Source organism: Corvus cornix, chromosome 5 (assembly GCF_000738735.6).
Source record: "Corvus cornix cornix isolate S_Up_H32 chromosome 5, ASM73873v5, whole genome shotgun sequence".
In the NCBI taxonomy this organism is placed as follows: domain Eukaryota; kingdom Metazoa; phylum Chordata; class Aves; order Passeriformes; family Corvidae; genus Corvus; species Corvus cornix.
The window spans coordinates 23596957-23614752 of record NC_046335.1 but is presented as its reverse complement, the minus strand read 5'-3'; the positions used below and the strand labels follow the sequence as shown (position 1 = coordinate 23614752).

Here is a 17796-nt window from a genome sequence, read left to right as displayed (position 1 = left end):
TGTTGGACAGCCCTTCATCCAATACCCCCATGCCAGTCCCACATTTGCCAAAGTGCCCTCTTCACTCCAGACTTCCGGTCCTTACTTGGATGTACAAAGAGATGGATTCTAGGAAGGAGGAATTCACTTGGTGTCTTACTCTTTTCAAGGTGACCAACAGCTGTGGGGCACTCCAGGAGAGTAATATTCCTGGAGACTTGCTGATCTAATAACAGAAAGGTTTCCTTCTCTTTCATTCTTGTGATTCACACTGCCTTGCAGCATCTTCAAACAAATTAGATATAAAATCCTCCTTGGGACTCTTCAGTTTAATTCAAACAAGTTTGCAACAGATCAGCACTGCTTTGCATGAACATAGTGTAACATAAGCTAAATGTTCAAAAATATTCTTTATTTTCTAGAGCATGGAAACTGATGGCTTCTGGTTCTCTCACCTCAAAATGTTAAAATGCAGGACACATAAGGTGGTTTGTTCTTATTTGGGTCAGTCAAATGTCTTGAAAAATTCCAGCATTTAATGGAAAATTTAATATAAAATTCCTACGGAAACAACAGGAGCAATACTAGCACAGAGGTCGGTCATTCAACACTTATTCATCAGCAAAATAAAAATACACTTGAGCTAATGATAAATTTCACAATTGCTATTTCTTCTGCTAACCTAAAATGAGATAAATGTTCTTTTTTTTCTGGCAAACAAGATAATTACAGTAACCCTCCTACTCCTGAGCAAGGCAATCGATGAGGCAGCTTCTCTTCTGAAACCCAGATACTGATAGAGAAGAGTTACTTAACAGCTCTTTAAGGTGAAAGATGTTTGAAATTATATAAAAAGTCTGTGCACCTGCGTACACTCTTCTGCTAACCAGCTTCTCAGGCACATGAGGTTAAGCATATGAATCAGAAACCTGTGCATCATGTACTGCATTTGGGTTGGAACTGTAGAATTTTGATCCCGAGGTCTCATTTAAGTTTAAAATACAAGCTGGTTTTCTGGTGACTGGGAGCTATGTTACTTACATAGGCAGCACCAGAAAAATAACTTTCCTTGAACTTCAGAACTGGGAGGTTGACCTGCTTGGTGTAACCAAGGCCTATGGATATTTGTTAAGTTTTGAAGCTGTTTAGCAGGATCTTGACCTAAAATTCAGCCTTCTAATTGCTTTGGGAGAGTTGTCACCCAGCCTTGCAGAGTAGGTGCCAGTATAGAGATGTACAAACACGGGCATATACATAGTAGTTATGACATGGATTTTAAAGCAACATTTCATCAAGCTTCTGTTGTTGGCATCATAACCTTGAGCTACTTCACACAGGCTCCGTGTATGTGGAAAAAAAATTGTTTCTGGAGCCAGACTCAATAGAAAGAGCTTATTTTTAAACCTCTCCCTCCATATGTTGCAGAAAAAAATCTTAGGTAAGAAAAAGAACTGGAAACATTTCAGAAAACTCAGGCCTAAGAAGCTCTTCCACCAGCCATTCCCACTCCTCAGGCTCAGAGTAGTCCTCTCAGGCTGTTGTATTATCTCATGCTGCAGAGATACCCAAATTAAATGGAGACATTGGAGAATCAGCAGGTAGCTCTTTTAGAAGTCACTGATTATAGATGGTGGTCTGGACAGGTTCAGACACAGCTTCAGCTGCAAAGGCAGTTGTGAGGTAGGCCTTTGTGGCTGGACATGTTGTGCAGGGATGTTAGTGCTGAACAACCCCTTGTATCTGCCAAATCGAACAAGAACAGATGTAGTCAAGAAAATCTTAGTGGTTTAGATCTAGCACTCTTCCTCCTGAAATGGCCTGAGCTATGTCCAAAGAGGAGAGCAACGGCAAGGGTATCAAAGGAAGAACAAGCCATGTTGCCATCTGAGCACAGTTCTCATCCAGTGACACAAGTGACGGCTTCATACAATGGCTGATGCAGCATCTTGTGCTGGCCCAGGTGTCAGCAACAGGACCCTTGCCACTGCTTAGGTAATCATCTTTCTAAAACACTCCAACCTGCTGGAAGTCCAGATTGCTTCCCAAAATGGTAGTCTTGCCTCCCTTGGACAAACAATTTGCTGAGACCTCCTCCTCTTTTTTGGATTCCCAAGAACAAGAGGATTCCAAAGCCAAAACTTCTGAGATAAAAAGTAAATTAAATCCAAACCAGTTACCCTGTCATTGATCACAGCAATAATTTCCATTCTGCTAACTTACTTAGAAAGCTTATGTGTGGTTTGTGTAGGGATTACTTGCACTTTTACTGCTGTAAAACATACTACTGGTATTACACACTTTTCCATTTTTTTTTTCTCCAGCATGCACAGACTTAGTAAAGAAAGGAGTATGCCTAAATTTAATGGAATTCTGGATGTCCAAGAGACCTGTATTTAAATACCAATAGCTTGACATGAACATATACCAATAACCAGTGTCCCTGGCTGAAGTGATATCAGCCTAAGTCAAAATATACTGTTATAGGGTGGATTTCTCTGAGGAAATACCTCTCAAAGAAATGATTCTGTGCTATCCTGATTCTTACATCAGCATGGCAATCCTAGTGAGGCTATTTATCACTCCCTCAAAGATCATATCTGTTTGTTGCTTACTCAGAGCTTTACAGCTGTGTAAAATTTCCTGCTACTAGAACTAACCCCCTAAGACAGGACTCAGAAATTTCCTTACAGACAGAAGGAGCTCTTGACTCAGTTACCAAGAATCATGGACATTGGAAAAGACTCTAAGAATGAATTCAACCATTAAGGTAACTCTGACAGGTCTACCACCATATCCCTAAGTACCACATCTACATGCTTTTGGAAAACTTCCAGGGATGGTGAGTAGGACTTCTGGCTCCCAGATATATATTCTTGGGAATTTAGGCAAATATTCAGTATCAAACAGGAAGTTTTCTTAAAGCTCAGACCTCAGAAGAGTCATGGACCCTATGAAACATTCCTTCTTCTGAAAGGAACTCAGCATCACAGTCTGGTGTTTGGTGGGTGAGGCTTTCTATAGCAAGAGGGAGCTCTAAAGGTTCAGTAAGTTAAAACATGCAGAATGCACTTTTCCTATCTGGATCTGCCTCAGACATCCTGTTAAATGGGGGCAACCACTCAATCTACCTGGGTCCTAGTACTCCATCTGTGAGCTGATGATAACATTATGCAAGCTCATGGAAAATGTATATGGTTAAATGTATCCCTGTTTATGAGATTCTTTCATCACTGTTGATGAAATCTCTGTCAACACAGGAAAGAGGAAGAAATTCATGAGGAGGTAACCCAGTGCTATGCCTAATGCTTAATATTATTGCACCAACGTACAGTCTTTGTATTTACACTAGAAGGCAACAGCCGCGTAATAGTCAAGATGAGAAATGGCCAAGGTTTAGCCAATTTCAACAATGGATTTAGAGAGAAAAAGAGGAAACTACCTGTCTGGGCTCCTCCAAATAATTCTTCTCCCAGGTTCTAAATGATAAATGCCACTATAAAAGTTGTTGGGGTGTTCTCCTCTCAAATGCAACTTAAACTATGGACACCTTCTCCTGAAAGAGACAGACACAGGAGAGGTTCTAAGCAAGTGAGCAAAATTTATTTGTCACATGGGTCCATTTGGCCTCCATACCATGAATCATCACCCAGCCTGGGTGTGTTTAGGGTAGAAAGAAGGAACAACAAATGGGAGAAGGGTATTAAATAATGATTGCTATAGAGACCAGTCAGCTTTACCCAACTCCATGAAATTTAAACAAGAGAGCTTAGAAAATGAAACATCAGTACATTTCAAAGGGATAAAGGGCAGTGTACAAGTTAGCTGTAGAATGTAATAACAGGGTATCAAAGCAAGTTGTTTAGACACATTTCTAGAAGCCACTGTCAGCAATATGAAGGTGAGACACCCATATTTTTCATCCTTTCTGGTCACACCAAGAATGTGAGGATGGCATAGCACTTTCAGAGGAGCCAGAGGCAGAAGTAAGGCCAAAATAAGGCAGAGGAATGATGCCAGTGGGTGAAGGGAGGTGTCTGAGAAGTCTTCAGTTGCAATGCAGCTTCCTCTGGCTAAAGAGCCCCAGTGGTAAGGTCAAACTGTGATTTATGATGATTTTTTAGATTCTTCACCAGACTTCCATATGCTCACAGAAGAAGAGTTATCTGCAATTCTGCCAGGAGATCCCATTCATTTGATTTCTGTTATCCAAGCCTTCACTGCCCATAGCAGTGCAAAGTACCTTGCTATGAAGCCTGTGTCTGCTCAGACAGTCCAGCTATTACTGTGTCCTGTAGTCATTCTGCTCACCAGCATGGCTTACTTCTCATTCCTCCTCTCAGCCACTTTCTATACTGGCTTACCACTGAATCCCTGATCCCAGCTTACTAATCAGGCATTACATCCATCACGTCTGGGGCAAGACTTCCTGAAGATGAAATGGAGTCTAAGGGTGGTGAGCTCTCCCACAGCAACAAGAAGCCATTACAAACCTTTGTGACCTTTCAAGTACATTTCTCCAGCCACATTCTCTCTGACATAATTAGATGGCAGCCTTTTAAAAAGGCATCCTCTGCCCCTCTCCTCAGCATTGCCAGGAACATCCCAGACCTCTGAGCTGCCAGTCCCCCAGGAGAAGACTAGCCATAAGGCCAGACCTCTGGCAGTCATCTTCACGTAACCTGCCTTGTGTTGGAAGAAAATGGTGAAGATTGTTTTATGGTCAAGGCCCAGGGGGTAGAGCTCAAAAAGCTGGATCCAGCTTAGTTTTTCAGTGTTGGTTATGTCATTTAGCCTCTCTCTATGCAGTGATCCCACCAGTTCTACAAAGGTGAGATAAGGATACATTTGTAAATCCAGAGGACATGCCTGAATTCTCCACTGAGGGAGATCAATAAGATGTTAGGTAAACAACTCTCCTGCTGTCCTGTGGTTTGCATGCAGTAAAGAGCAACTGAGAAAAGTCTTATTGAAAAAAGATTCCCTTTTTTCAATCAGTAGTTGTATTGTCTGATGTAAACATGAAGTGACTAATGATGCCTTGCAGTACAGCAAGTGTGAGTGCTTGCAGCCTGCCGGCAGCTGCTCTGGACTCCTGTTGAAGTGATGGACCTGTGGCATCCCTCTATCAACCCAGACACCCTGCTGGGGCCATGGGCCTGGTGGGGGGCTGCTGGTCCAGCCCACAGGGAGCTGCAGCCTTGGGAGCCTTCATCCCACGCACATCCCTCCCCCCTCCTACCTGCATGCTTGACTTCTTGTCTTCAAGCCCCCAGCCCATCACCAACCTCCAAACTCCTCTCCTCCTGCTTTATCACCACGGGGAACCCTCCGGCCCTGCAGCATCCCTCATGCTGCAACCCCACTGGGGGTGTCTGTCCTCCCGAAGCTCTGTGGCCATGGCCCCCAGCATCCCATCTCCCACAGGGCAGCCTCACTTGTCCCCACCCTGGGCTGCCCAGGTGAGTGGGCGGCAAGTGCGCACCAGAGGGGGGCTGCACATCACCTGACCCCCTCCAGCTGATTCCCTCAGACAGGACGTCAAGTTAATGAGCCCTCAGGCCTGTAATTAGCTGTCAATTACCTCAAATTAATCAACTCCTCGCCTAATTAAGCATAATCGGCAGGTGGGCAGAAAACGGGCCATTGTGCGGGAGCCATGAGAAAAGCATGGCTGGCAAACTTGTTTAGGATCAGCGGCGCATTCCCGGACGCCGCGCCACCGACACCCGGGCGCCCGCCCCGTTCGCAGGCGCCCCGGCCCCGGCCCCGGCCCGCCGTGATGGGCAGCGCGGACGGGGCCCCGCCGGGCCGAGGGGCGGCGGCGCTCCCGCCCTGCCGGCGTGGGGCGGCCCTGGTGCTGCCTGGGGGCCCGGGCCTGCAAAAAGCCATGGCCTGGGCTTAGGGGGGGCGTTTCTTCTTCCAAAATATCCGCACCACCAAGCCTTAATGCACCATCTCGCCCTCCGCATTTTCTCTCCCTGGCTTGCCGTGCTTTCTGCACTCGGACCCTTCTCATGTCTCTCTGAGAAAGGGACTGAAACACATGCCCCGTTCCCTGACCCAGGCCTTCCTCAGTTCTGAGCACACCAACTTAACGGCGTGAAGACATATCTGGGTGGAAAACAGGGTTTCAACAGGCACTAATTACTACCTATAAAAATGAGTCCTACTGAATTAATTTTTGCATGGAATTTACACAGTCCAAGTAAGTCCCCATCCATCCTCCAGAGCTCTGTTTGGCGAAGGGGAGACATTCCCTGCCGAGGCCAGGGAAGGAGCAGGGCTCCTGCCAACTCTTGGATGTCACTGGAGCGGAGGACCTGAACTGCTCTTCACTGTGCCGGGGGCTGGATCCTGCACCCTGCCCACTAAATCCCAGTGAGCACCCTCTTTATCTAAAGGCAAACAGAGCATGGTATCCTTCTGAGCTGCAGAGAAGAGCTGGGGGAAATGCAATTTCATAGTAAAAGTATTGTGCTCAATATTAAAGTGAAAGGTTTTGATTATGCCTAGAAAGTCCTTTTTTTTTTTTTTTTTTTTTTTTTATGTAGCCAGATTATCACCCAGCGTGCTGGATTTACACTGCATTAGCGATTGTCAAGATTAGAGCAGAATCCCCAGATAACAAACAGGAACACAAGACGTCAATTTATGACATAATAGCAATAATCATAGTCAAAAGAAGGATGCAGTGGAGGGCAAGTTGAATATCTTGGCTCTGAAGAGAGAAACTCCCTGCATTGGAGTGGCTTTGATTAAAAATCCCCGTTATGTCCAAAAGTATAATTTTATACTTCTTTTTCCTGACAGAGAGGAAAAACAACAGCTCAGCACAGGTCTGGCAAAGTTGGTGCATCAAATCATCAGCAATTAGAGGGACAAGTTAGGCGATGCAACCTTCCCCCTGGACCCTGCTAAGTGTCTATGCAGGTCACAATAGCTTCCTGGACCTCCCAAAAGAAGGCGTACGTAAAACTTGGCATTTCTGTGCCTGCAGCTATTTGGAGCACAAGCTCCAACTGTCCTGGGTTGCAGTGTATTCTATTACCATCCTCATGAGCTGTTGAAGAGAGGCTGAAGGCAGCCCCTGCCCTGCAAAGGGTGTCATGGGCTGGTGTGAGAGAGGCTGTGGAGTTGCCATGCTGGGGTACGAGCTGGATCCTGGCAGCTGGCCTGACCCTGAGGGATTAGAGACTCCCCCACCTTCCCAGCTCACATGGTGGCACACGCTGCAGCTGGGCCCACGAGGCCCTTTTTTTTTCCTGCCTGCCCTGTTCTCAGTCAAGTGCTTGTTGTCACAGCAGGAGGCTTGGGCAGGGACCCCTCTGCACACATAATGCAAGAGCCATGAGATGCTGGGGGACTCAGTGTCCCCTCTGTCCCCTTGCCAAAGCCACCATTTTCCGGAGCTTCTCCTGTACCTGCCATCTCAGTAGACCTTTCTGGGGGAAAAACCTCTGTTTTTTGGGAATCAGGAACCACTCCAGTATCATCACTTCCCTCATTTATGAGTGTCTTTTTTCCAGACCCATTTCTCCATCATGTGTCTTCCTTTGGCTGAAGCACTGATCCCACTCCTTGGGGTCAATCAGCACATTCATGAGGACCAGGCTGGGAGGAATGCACTGTATGATGGTGTCACGGGGTTGCAGTGTATTCTATTACCATCCTCATGAGCTATTGAAACCAGGTGGGGCAGTGTTTCCTTGCCTCCTCCCTCGGGACTATCTTCTGTTAATGAGCCCATCAACACCTGGCCTCATGACTCATCCTCCCATTGTGAGATGCTCCACCCAGAAGGAGGAACCAAGCATTCCATCCTGGATATAATCTGAGATTCCGAACACCACAGGCAACCTTTCCACTGGATTCCCAGAGGACAGGAGCTACATAGCCATCACTGAGCCTTCCAAGGAAGAGCAGACCCCTCTACAGGACCACCGCTTTGACAGAACCACATCCACCACCTCAGGAGGATTGCAGCCACCATCTTATCAGACTGCTACCACACCCTGACTAGCAGGGTGTCAGGTTGTATCCTGACTCTGTCAGTTTGAACCAGTGTTTTCTGCCTTTTTTTTTTAAATTTCCCGATTAAATTGTTATTCTGACTCAGTGCCTCCCACTGGTTTGTTTTCAAACTAGTACACATGAGCTGCAGGCAAACAGCACTCTCCAGCAGTTCCCTGTTTATTTGTGGGCATGTTGCATATGCATACTGATTTCACCTGCTCATTCCCATTTAGAGCTGGAGCACTCAGATGACTCACATCAAGGCTGACTAACCATTTCTACTATTAGCGGCCTTCTTAATCACTCATAACTCTTTTGGATGGGGAGTGTGAAGTCCTCCAGATCTGATCTCTAGTCAGGGAAGCAGTGGTTGCTTTGACTGTGCTGTGTTTGGGCAAAAATGGCCCAGGGACTTACGAGTTTAAGTGCCCAAGCCACAGAACCTTTATCCCATTATAAACCAAAACTCTGTGGAAATTAAAGACAAAGACCAAAACGAGAGAAACAGGCAATAGAAATCTGTTGGGATCAGACTGATGGAGCAACTTTCAATGATCCACTGAAAATCAATTGCAACAAGGGCTGAGTTGTTACAGGTAAAGAAATGGTGCTGAGAGGGGCTGGGGTGCTGCTTCTGCTGCCTGGAGACCTCCCTGCCGAAGGGACTGCATGATGAATGAGCATGCAAGGGACTGTACAGCTGAGTGCTGCCTCGCTAGGGAAGCCAGGGCCCTGCCTGGGACTGCACATGGTCACATCTTATGGGAGCACACCTGGAGCCCAGCTGCTGGCTACAGAGGTACCTCTTGGAGAGAAAGAGGAGGGGGGCAGGGTCAGATCAGAGGAATCCAGCAGCCATTCAAGTTCAAGATGGAAAAATGTATCTGTTCCTGTGTCTGACATTGGTTGAACTTGACTGGCCACTCCAGCTGTTTCAGACTATGCTGTTGTGCAGGTAGTGCCCTAGCCAGGAAAATGCTCTTCTCCCCCTTGGCACTGTCATAACAAACACTCAAAAAAAGCTGGGTAAGCAGTGAAGCTGTGCCATTCTCTGAGTTTGAAAAAGCAAAAGCTATAACTATTTCATTAATTATTTTGGCCAATGAGTTGGAAACAACAGCAGGGAATTCACAATCACTCGCCTGTCATTCTGTCTGTACTGTTTGCAAGGATCATGGCCACCGTCTCATTTACTTTGTGCAATGCCGTAACATTGAGGCTGGCCATGTTCTGGTTTGGTTGTTCCTTACTGCACTGCCCTGGCAAACAGCAGAAGTAGTTTGAGGGGAAAGCACTGCAGCTCTAAACAGTTATTTCTACAAAAGCCATGAGCTTCTCTAACAGTTAAGTGGAGCAAGGTGGAGAGTGAGATCTTCCTGACCAATCCCTCTGTGCAGCTCTACTCCATGATTATAAAAATAAAGGACTCGGGTTAGAAAGTACTTACAACGTGCAGAAGTGTTTTAAATGTTGTGATTCTCCTACATGTGTTCATTACAATGCAATCTGCAGTCACGTATCTGTAGTGTTGCAGTCTCTCCCCGGCCATGCATGAAATCGACTTCAGTAAGAGCTGGGTAACCACTGAAAACAACAGCCAGTCCCTAGGACCAAGAGTTTTGGGCTAGCCTAGAGCAGGCTGCCTTTCCTCCAAGCTCCTGCTTGCCCTGGGCCCCATGGAAAGGTGCACAGCAGCCTGTCAACATCATTAAGGAAAGTCACAAATTTCAGAACTGTTCAATGTCGCACCTGGTGAACAGCCTCATCCTGGCACTGAGGGTATGTGTACATGAGCACATGCAAGTCTGCTTAACAAGGTGCAAGCATACGATGTACCTGGGTGGGAATCACCCTGGGCCCAGGAGCAGCTGTGCCCAAGCCAGGAGCCTTGAGAGTGACCAAGACAAGAGGCTGTGTGTGGAGATGCTCTGGCACAGCTCCATGAGTCAGCTGCCAGGCAGAGCAAGCCACATCTGTCCCTGCATGTCTGTGTAGACACACACTGAGTAACTATGGCTGCTTCCCAGAGCAAGTTTCTAGGCTTCACTATGTTTTTATTTGTCTTGCAAGGGAGAGAGCAAGAGTTCTGATAAATGAAGAGAAAGGGCAGCTTGCTTTGCAGGAGATTTATGTGACAGTCTCTCTCTCTCTCCCAAGAAATCCTTTGTGCTGTTCCTCACGGTTGTCATCCTAGACAGCTGTAGACAGGGTGCACTGACTTGGGGAGCCAGCGGATGAGCACACTGTCACCGCCCCTGCGCTCAAACCAGCAGCGTTCACCAGCTGAGTCTGGGTGCTACTGAAAGACACGCTGTGCTGGTTTGTTCCCCGTGTTGCTCCAGTGACCTGAGCTACCCTTTGCAACTCAGGTGGCTTTGGGAGACCCTTGTATGTATTCAGGAAACCCTATGCATCACTGTCAGTGCCTGTGAGCATGGCTGCTACACAATCCCTGTGTGTCTCAGTCCCTCACCCACTGTGGGTGCTGAAAAATCTGCCAGGTCTGTTGGTAGGGTCACAATGCTGGATGGGGACACCACTGCTAAGGGAACAGAGGGCACAGACGGCCCTGGGCCAGCGGCTGTGCACATGAAGGCAGCAGTGGGTGCAGGATGTGCTGCCCAGTGTGCCGAGGCTGTGGTGGGCAGCAAGCAGGGACCATATGGAAGGTGCTGCCAAATGAGGCCATTGAAGCAAAGGCTGCAAATGAGTTTAGTAGACAGACATTTTGAGGAGGGGGAAGCAGAGGGAGTGGAGAAGAGCAGGAGAAAGGGAGAGCTCAACATCACAACCAAGAGGGGCCTGCCAGGGCCACACAGGCTTGGTGGACAGTGCTCCATTTCTCCTCACACCACACCTTCTCCCAGTGCCTTAACTTTTAAGATCCCTCAAAGGAAAGAGGGGACCAAGGTGTCATGGCCCCTTCTTTGTTTTTAATTACTTCCCATTTTAATCTCGATTTGCATGTCGATCTCTCAGAACTGGGCCAGGGACTCTACAAAGCCCTTGTCAGCAACTCCCCCAATAATAAACAGGAAAAGGCTTAAGGGCAAAATCACTTGCATGTTAATGAGACTGTTTGCTGGAGTCAAGAGAGAAAACAGCAAACAAACAAATGGACTGAATTCCAGCGGCAGCTGTTTGCTCCTTAATCTCGGCTTGTCAGAGCTGCCCTTTGATGGGACACAATCTACACAAACGATTGTGCTAAATCTTCTAATCTACGTCCTCATTATTACATCCCTTCTTACGCATGTAAATCAGGGACAAACTCATTTTAATATTTAGATAGATTATGGAAGGGAAGGGGAGGGGATTGGAGGGGAAAGGAGCTGCTGGTGGTGTCTGCTCCTGCCGGTTAGGAGGGGTGTTAATGAGGAGCACAGGGAAGGGAGCTGTCTGCATGGATCCCAGGGCAGCAGCAGGAGGAGGAGCACCTGTTGTCAAGGCAAAATGGGGAGTCTAAAGGGGCGAGGACCCTGACACTGGGATTCTGGAGAAGACCATGGGCATGGGTGATTGGCAAGGTGATGGAACAGGGCGTTGAGGAGGACCTCACCCTGGCATTCCCCAAGCCCTCTACCCATGCACTCAGCCTCTGGCTTTGTTGAAGTGGGATGCTGGAGGAAGGTTTGGTGTTGTACATGGGGGCTTGGTGGTGGCATAGTGAGAGATGACAGGGCCTCACTGTGGGGGCACACCAGGGCCCTGACATTGTCCCTGGGTACCTTGCAGTGCAGGGCCTCCTTACAGCACAGCATTGTGGTCTCCCACCCCTCTTCAACCTGCCCTCACTGTTAGTGAGCTGAGGATCAGATCAACCACCAGGCTGGAGAAGCAGGCTAACACCTAACTGTAGAATTCAAGGATGCAGCCTCACTGCCTCCACACAAATGTCATTAGAGCCGTGGTTATGGTCTTTAATAATGCTAAAAATAATTGCTTTTGCAACAAACACAGCTGTGGGGAAAAGGTCTCTCCTGCATTTCCCTGCCTCTCGCATCTCCTAATCCAATTGTCAACCTACAACCTGCCCCTTAACCTTCTTCTTCAACTGCAGCAAAGGCGTGATACACCAGCCTTATTTCTCTGAGCCCCTCATCCTCTTCTGCTCCAGGAGGGGCAGTCTTACTGTAAAATAGGGAAAAAAAAGTTTAAAACAACCTGGTTAATTCACAAATTTGCCATTGACCTCACACCTTTGAAGGAAAGGTGCAGAGGGTGAGAAGCTTGGTGCACAAAAGGTGAGTACAAAGAACAGCAGAGGCAAGCAGGAATATAATCAAAAAGGCCAAGCATAAAATAAGTTTGTAAGTAGCAGGATAATCAAAGGGAACAAGAAATCATTCTGTAAATTCATTAGTAGCAAGAGGAAGACTAAGCAAAATATTGGATCTCTGCTCAACAGGGAGTGAAAATTATTGACGGAGGATAATATTAGAGAAACTAATAACAGTGATAAAGAAGTAAAATCTTGGCATAGAATAAAAAAAGTGTATGGGAGAGGTAATGTTATTGAGTTAGATGCATTCAGATTTATTTGGCATAACGAGCTTCATTGAAGGTGCTTAGAAATCTGGCTACAGCAAAGTCAGTAGTGGCTGTCTTCCAGAACCTGTAGAGATGTGGTGGAGTACAGGAAAATCACAGGCATTGCTCTTACAAAAGTGAAGGAAAGGGTGATGTGTAATTATAGACCAATCAGCTTAATTCCCTTTCCCATTAAAATTCTGGAATAAATCACCTAGTTATCTCTAAATATCAAAGGCTAAAATGAGACAGTCAATTGTTTTCAGTGTAAATTTGTCAAGGATCAGTCCCTTCTAGTCAATCTAATTTCTTGCTGTAGCAAGGCAACAGGTCTTGTAGATAAAGAAGGAACAGAAGACATTGAGTATCTTTACTTCCATAAGTTGTTTAGGCTCCATTTCAAAAGCTATCCTTATGAGTAAACTAGGGAAAAATAAATTAGCAGAAACTAACGTTAGATAGATGAAAAACTAGTTGAAAAACTGTGCTCAGCAAATAGTCCTCGGTGGTTTACTATCAAAATAAAGGATGCATTGAGAATAGCTCCGTGAAGATCTGTTCTGGGTCTCGTTCTGCTCACTGATTAACAACATGGATGACAAAAGAGGGAGTGGGGACATCAGGAAGACACAGACCTGGAAGGCTCTTTAAGTACACTGAAGGACAGACTTAGCATTCAAAATCATCTTGGCAATTTCGGAAAGTGGTTGAAAAAATGTAGCTGCAAATCAGTAAGAAACCATGCAAAGAATCTCAGTGATGCAGAAAGAATGAAATGCATAAATAGGGGTTGGAAAACAACTTGTTATGCAGCAATTCTTCCAAAAAAGCAGTAGGGGTTAGAAGGGATTACAAGCACTGTCAAAAATAGTATAGTGTTGCAAATAAATCAAACCTCCTACTGTAAGGAATGGATAAGACTACAGCTGTCGAGACGTCTGGAAATTACCTTTCCTTGTATTCAGCATGGGTGAGACTTTAGTTGTATTGAGCCCAGTTTTGGAATTGCCCTTCTAAGTGGACTCATTGCAGAGTGCCTAATGAAGGACACTAATGATCACAGATCTGACACATGTCCTGCAAGGAAAACCTGGAAGAAGTGGTGCTGTGTAACTTGAAGAGGGAAGACAGGGAGACGATAAAAGAAAATCCCCAGGCAAGAAAGTTGTATAGGAAGAAGGAAAAAAGCTGCCCTCTGTGCCCATGGCATAGGAAGTTGTAGTAAGAAAGATCTGTTAGACATCAGGAGAAAAATTAAGAAAAATGAGCAGGGGGAGCAAAACAGACTGCAAGGGAGATACTGGAAGAGATTGCTTAGATGCTTGTCCCTCTGTCAAGAATGAGATGGATATAACTGGTCATGACACAGGGCAGAACGGAGGAAGAGACAGCTTCTCTGGGTTCCCACTAGTCCTAATTTTCTAACAATCCATCTCCTCATTTCTGACATCCACAATCTAACCTTCAGCGGTGTTTGAGATGCAAGTACGCAGAGAGAGATGAGACATAAGGAAGTGACACTGGTTCACAGAACACATCACTGCTCTCCTCGCTCACACCCCACTGTATTCTTACTAACCAGGAATGATGACAGGATGGAGACCTGAAAAATGATGGAAACCCAAGAGTTGACCGAACTCTGGACATGGACAAAGTATTGGCCCTTACCATCTTCTGGGGTCTGGCTGAAGGAAAAGGGCAGGGGTGTGCCACCCAGATCACTGCCATGTGAGCCCATGACTGACTGAGCATTGCTGTGAGAGTTAAAGGAGTGGTGTGAGCATCTGCTTCCCTATCACCACCAGAAAACCAACCTGACTGCTGGGACCGCTCCTCCCTGCTAAGAAAGCTAAATCAAGTGATGCCTTGAAGACTTACAATAAACTGTCTATATACCCTAATAGAAATATCTATTTCTGCAACATTTCCTTGGGGAAATCTGGGGAGGTTGTAAATGTATGAGGTTGGCATGAGTATCTACCACAAGTAATGGAATTTCAAGTAAAGGCTGGAAATTTTTTCCTTTACCCTTTCTCTCTATTCCCAGCTATTTTCAGTCTGTATTATTGTACTTCATCACCTTCTTTCCTTGACCCCATGCATTCTTAATAACAGAATAGAAATACAGGACCATTTATGTTGGAAAAGACCTTTAATAACATTGAGTCCAACCATTTACCCAGAACTAAACCATGCCCCTAAAACCCACATCTACATGTCTTATAAATACCTCCAGGGGTATACTCAACCCCTTCCCTGGGCACCCTTTCCAATGCTTGACAACCCTTTCCATGAAGAAATTTTTACTAATATCCAATCTAAACCTTCCCTGGCACAACCTGAGGCCATTTCCCCTTGTTACTTCGGAGAAGAGACTGAACATCACCTGGCTACAACCTCCTTTCAGGTAGTTGTAGAGGAGTAAGTTCCCTCCCGAGTCGCTTTTTCCCCAGGCTAAACACCCCCAGTTCCCTCAGGTGCTCCTCACAAGACTTGTGCTCCAGACCCTTCATGAGCTCCACCACCCTCCTCTGGACATGCTCCAGCCCTTCAATGTCTTTCTTGTAGTGAGGGGCCCAGAACTGAATACAAGATTCAAGGTGTGGCCTCACCAGTGCCACGACCAGGAGACGATCACTGCCCTGGTCCTGCTGGACACACTATTTCTGATACAAACCAGGATGCTTGTATCGTACACTTGTATCACACTTCATGCTCCCCACACCCTTGTCTGTCTGAGGAGCACAAACCCTTTTATTTGAGATCAGGGACAGACCATGAGAGGATAATGGTCCCTTGGCCAGATGGGCCTTGGACTTATATCCACTATATCTGGGATTAAAGGTGGACACATTCTCAGGATCCATCTTTGAGTCACTACGAGCAGCTCGCCATTGTGTTCTAGACATCGTGCTGATTCTCATGTTGCATTGTCTGCCAAGCCAGGATATTAGGTCTGGTCTTCAAAGCTCTCTCAGAGTCAATTATGTCTGAGTCTGCATGTTCATCACAGCCCACCTGCTCCATTGGGAAAATACAGTTGACTAAGTCTATGATGAAGTGAGGGAAACTGGAGATGAAATGGAGATAAATGTCAATGAGGTTTGGCTACTGAATAAGTTTGCAAAGGAAATACACTACCCCAGACTGGATAAGTTTAGGACACACAGCAGTGCTCCCTTTCTTATGAAGCTTTTCTACCACAACAGAAAAGAGGGCTTAATATTATAAAATATGATTAAAACAAACAAGAAAATGCAATAGTCTCTTCTTAACAGACTGTATCACCAGTTACCAAACTAGTTTAATGGTCATAAGGAAAACTGGTTTGAAACCCTAAGACATTTAGCAGCCCCCAATATACTTAAGGGAAGGCAACATCAGAAAAGACACAGAACATACAGAAGATTGCAGGAAAAAATGTCACAGAGGTTGAGATGGGACATGGTACGTTACATAGGAGTTTCCTGCCTTCACTGGGATTTATATGAGCCAAGCAGGCAGGATGCAAGGAGTCAGCAGCATTGCACAGCTCCTGTGTCTGGCCGTGGTGGCTACCACCAGCAAGAGGGCAAATGTCTGAGAGTGAAAACGTCTAATCTATTAAATGTTCCCCATGAAAGGGCTCCTACAGTCCTACCAGTTACTCTGGGGAAATGTCTACAGTTTAAAGTCATCCATCCCCTCTCAATACTCACCTTTATCCTGTGTATAGGTGATCTGTGATCTGCCTTTCACTTAGTGACTAGTACTCCTCTTCCTGGTGCTAGCCCAAGTCTTAGTCTTCCTCATCAGATTTTGCGCCTTTCTGGTAGCTGAAGGATTACTACTCCGCTTTCTTCAGTTATCACTTAAGTCAGACACATCTCTGCATGGCTCACAGACCAAAAGCACAAGTTCCCAGGCATTTTCTTTCCTCTTTTCTACACTCTGTTCCATTTATCAGTATTTCCTCAAAAAACAAAAGTGCAAAACCGCTCAGAAAATTTGAGTTTTAACATTGGAGAAATACAACGTTAACAGGCTGCTCCACAATGTCGTGTTTCTGAACGTGGAGCTGTCTCAATCCTTTTTAGAGCTTTGTCATATTGCAAATATACATTGTGATCATACCAAACTATTATGCTCAGCTGTTCTCACTGTCCTACTGTCTGTCTCTGAGGCACATTTTTTGGCTCTGGGATTTTTCCCTTATAACAGTTTGCTGAGTTGACTCCCACCTATGTTCTCCATGCTCCAGCTCTCTGGTTCTCTTCCACTGATGGGCAGAAATTCTCCCAAATCAGTATCCTGCAAATGGCATTAATAGACACCTCGATCAGCTTTCTTCATTTTTTATGACGACTTGAAGAAGGACCGATTTAAATCCTCCTTGCTGGAAACTTTTGTCCCAACCTTATGGTTGCAGTCAGTCATATGGCTGCATTCTCATTATCACTGATAACTCCTATCTGAAAATTCAGAATAATTCTTCCAGTGGCAGTTTCACATTTTGCTAATTAGAGCCTCAAGAACAGACCTGAAAAGGGAATTTTTTAATCAACAAAAAACCCCCTGCAGAGCTGAACAAAGCCCAGTGTATTTCTGACACTGGGCAAGAAGGTCACTTGAACCAGTTTAATTTCATTTGCATTGTATTCTTGGCAATTCGACCTGAATTTATTTTGACAAACAAATCTTGTGAGTAGTCTTCCCACACACTGAATGCATCTGTGGTGTTCCCTTCCTCCAACAGTTCCATAAGACTAAGACAATTCAGTATGCACAGCAAAATTCCTCCTGTTATGATAAAGTGATGGAAATTAGATTTTTGCTATAGCAATTGAGTTTAGCATTCTTTCCCTCTTTGGAAGATAAATTTATCTATCATGTTTCTTTCTTCAGCACCTAGGTCTGTGGCATCCAAATGTAGTAGAAAAGTAATATAGCCACAGCCCAGAACAAGAACTTCATTTTAATATTCCCTTGTTCTGAGGCAGAGGAATATGCAGTTGTGCTGTTCCATTACTGCAAAAGCAGAGTAATGCCTCTCCTCCCTTATAGTGGGATCCATCTTACTTAACTTTAGATGCCCACAGCTGAGCTAGTCCTGGGCTACTTTTGTAGTCAGTATCTCATCAACAAAGTCAATGGAGATGCAATTCCCCTAATCCAGTTTATTTTACCTGTATCAAGTTACGGTAAACCATGTCATAGGCTCTACTGATCCTATTGATCAGAGTCCTCTGGCTACAATGGGAACATGCCCAAAGTAGACTCCCTACCCTGTAGGTA

General features: G+C 45.6%; 1 long non-coding RNA gene across 6 annotated transcripts in view; it reads right to left on the bottom strand.

Annotated features, from left to right (window-relative positions):
- Positions 1-17796, bottom strand: part of LOC109144038 — a 55690-nt gene that overhangs the window by 30155 nt on the left and 7739 nt on the right. For 2 of the 6 annotated variants that reach the window (XR_005601944.1, XR_005601939.1), the window contains exon 3: positions 16221-16812. The exons of 1 other annotated variant lie outside the window; for it this stretch is intronic. This is a non-coding gene — a long non-coding RNA (uncharacterized LOC109144038). Of the gene's footprint in view, positions 1-3418; positions 3533-16220; positions 16813-17796 lie in introns of all 6 variants that reach the window. 3 more of the 6 variants (XR_005601941.1, XR_005601940.1, XR_005601943.1) reach the window with 3 other exon arrangements.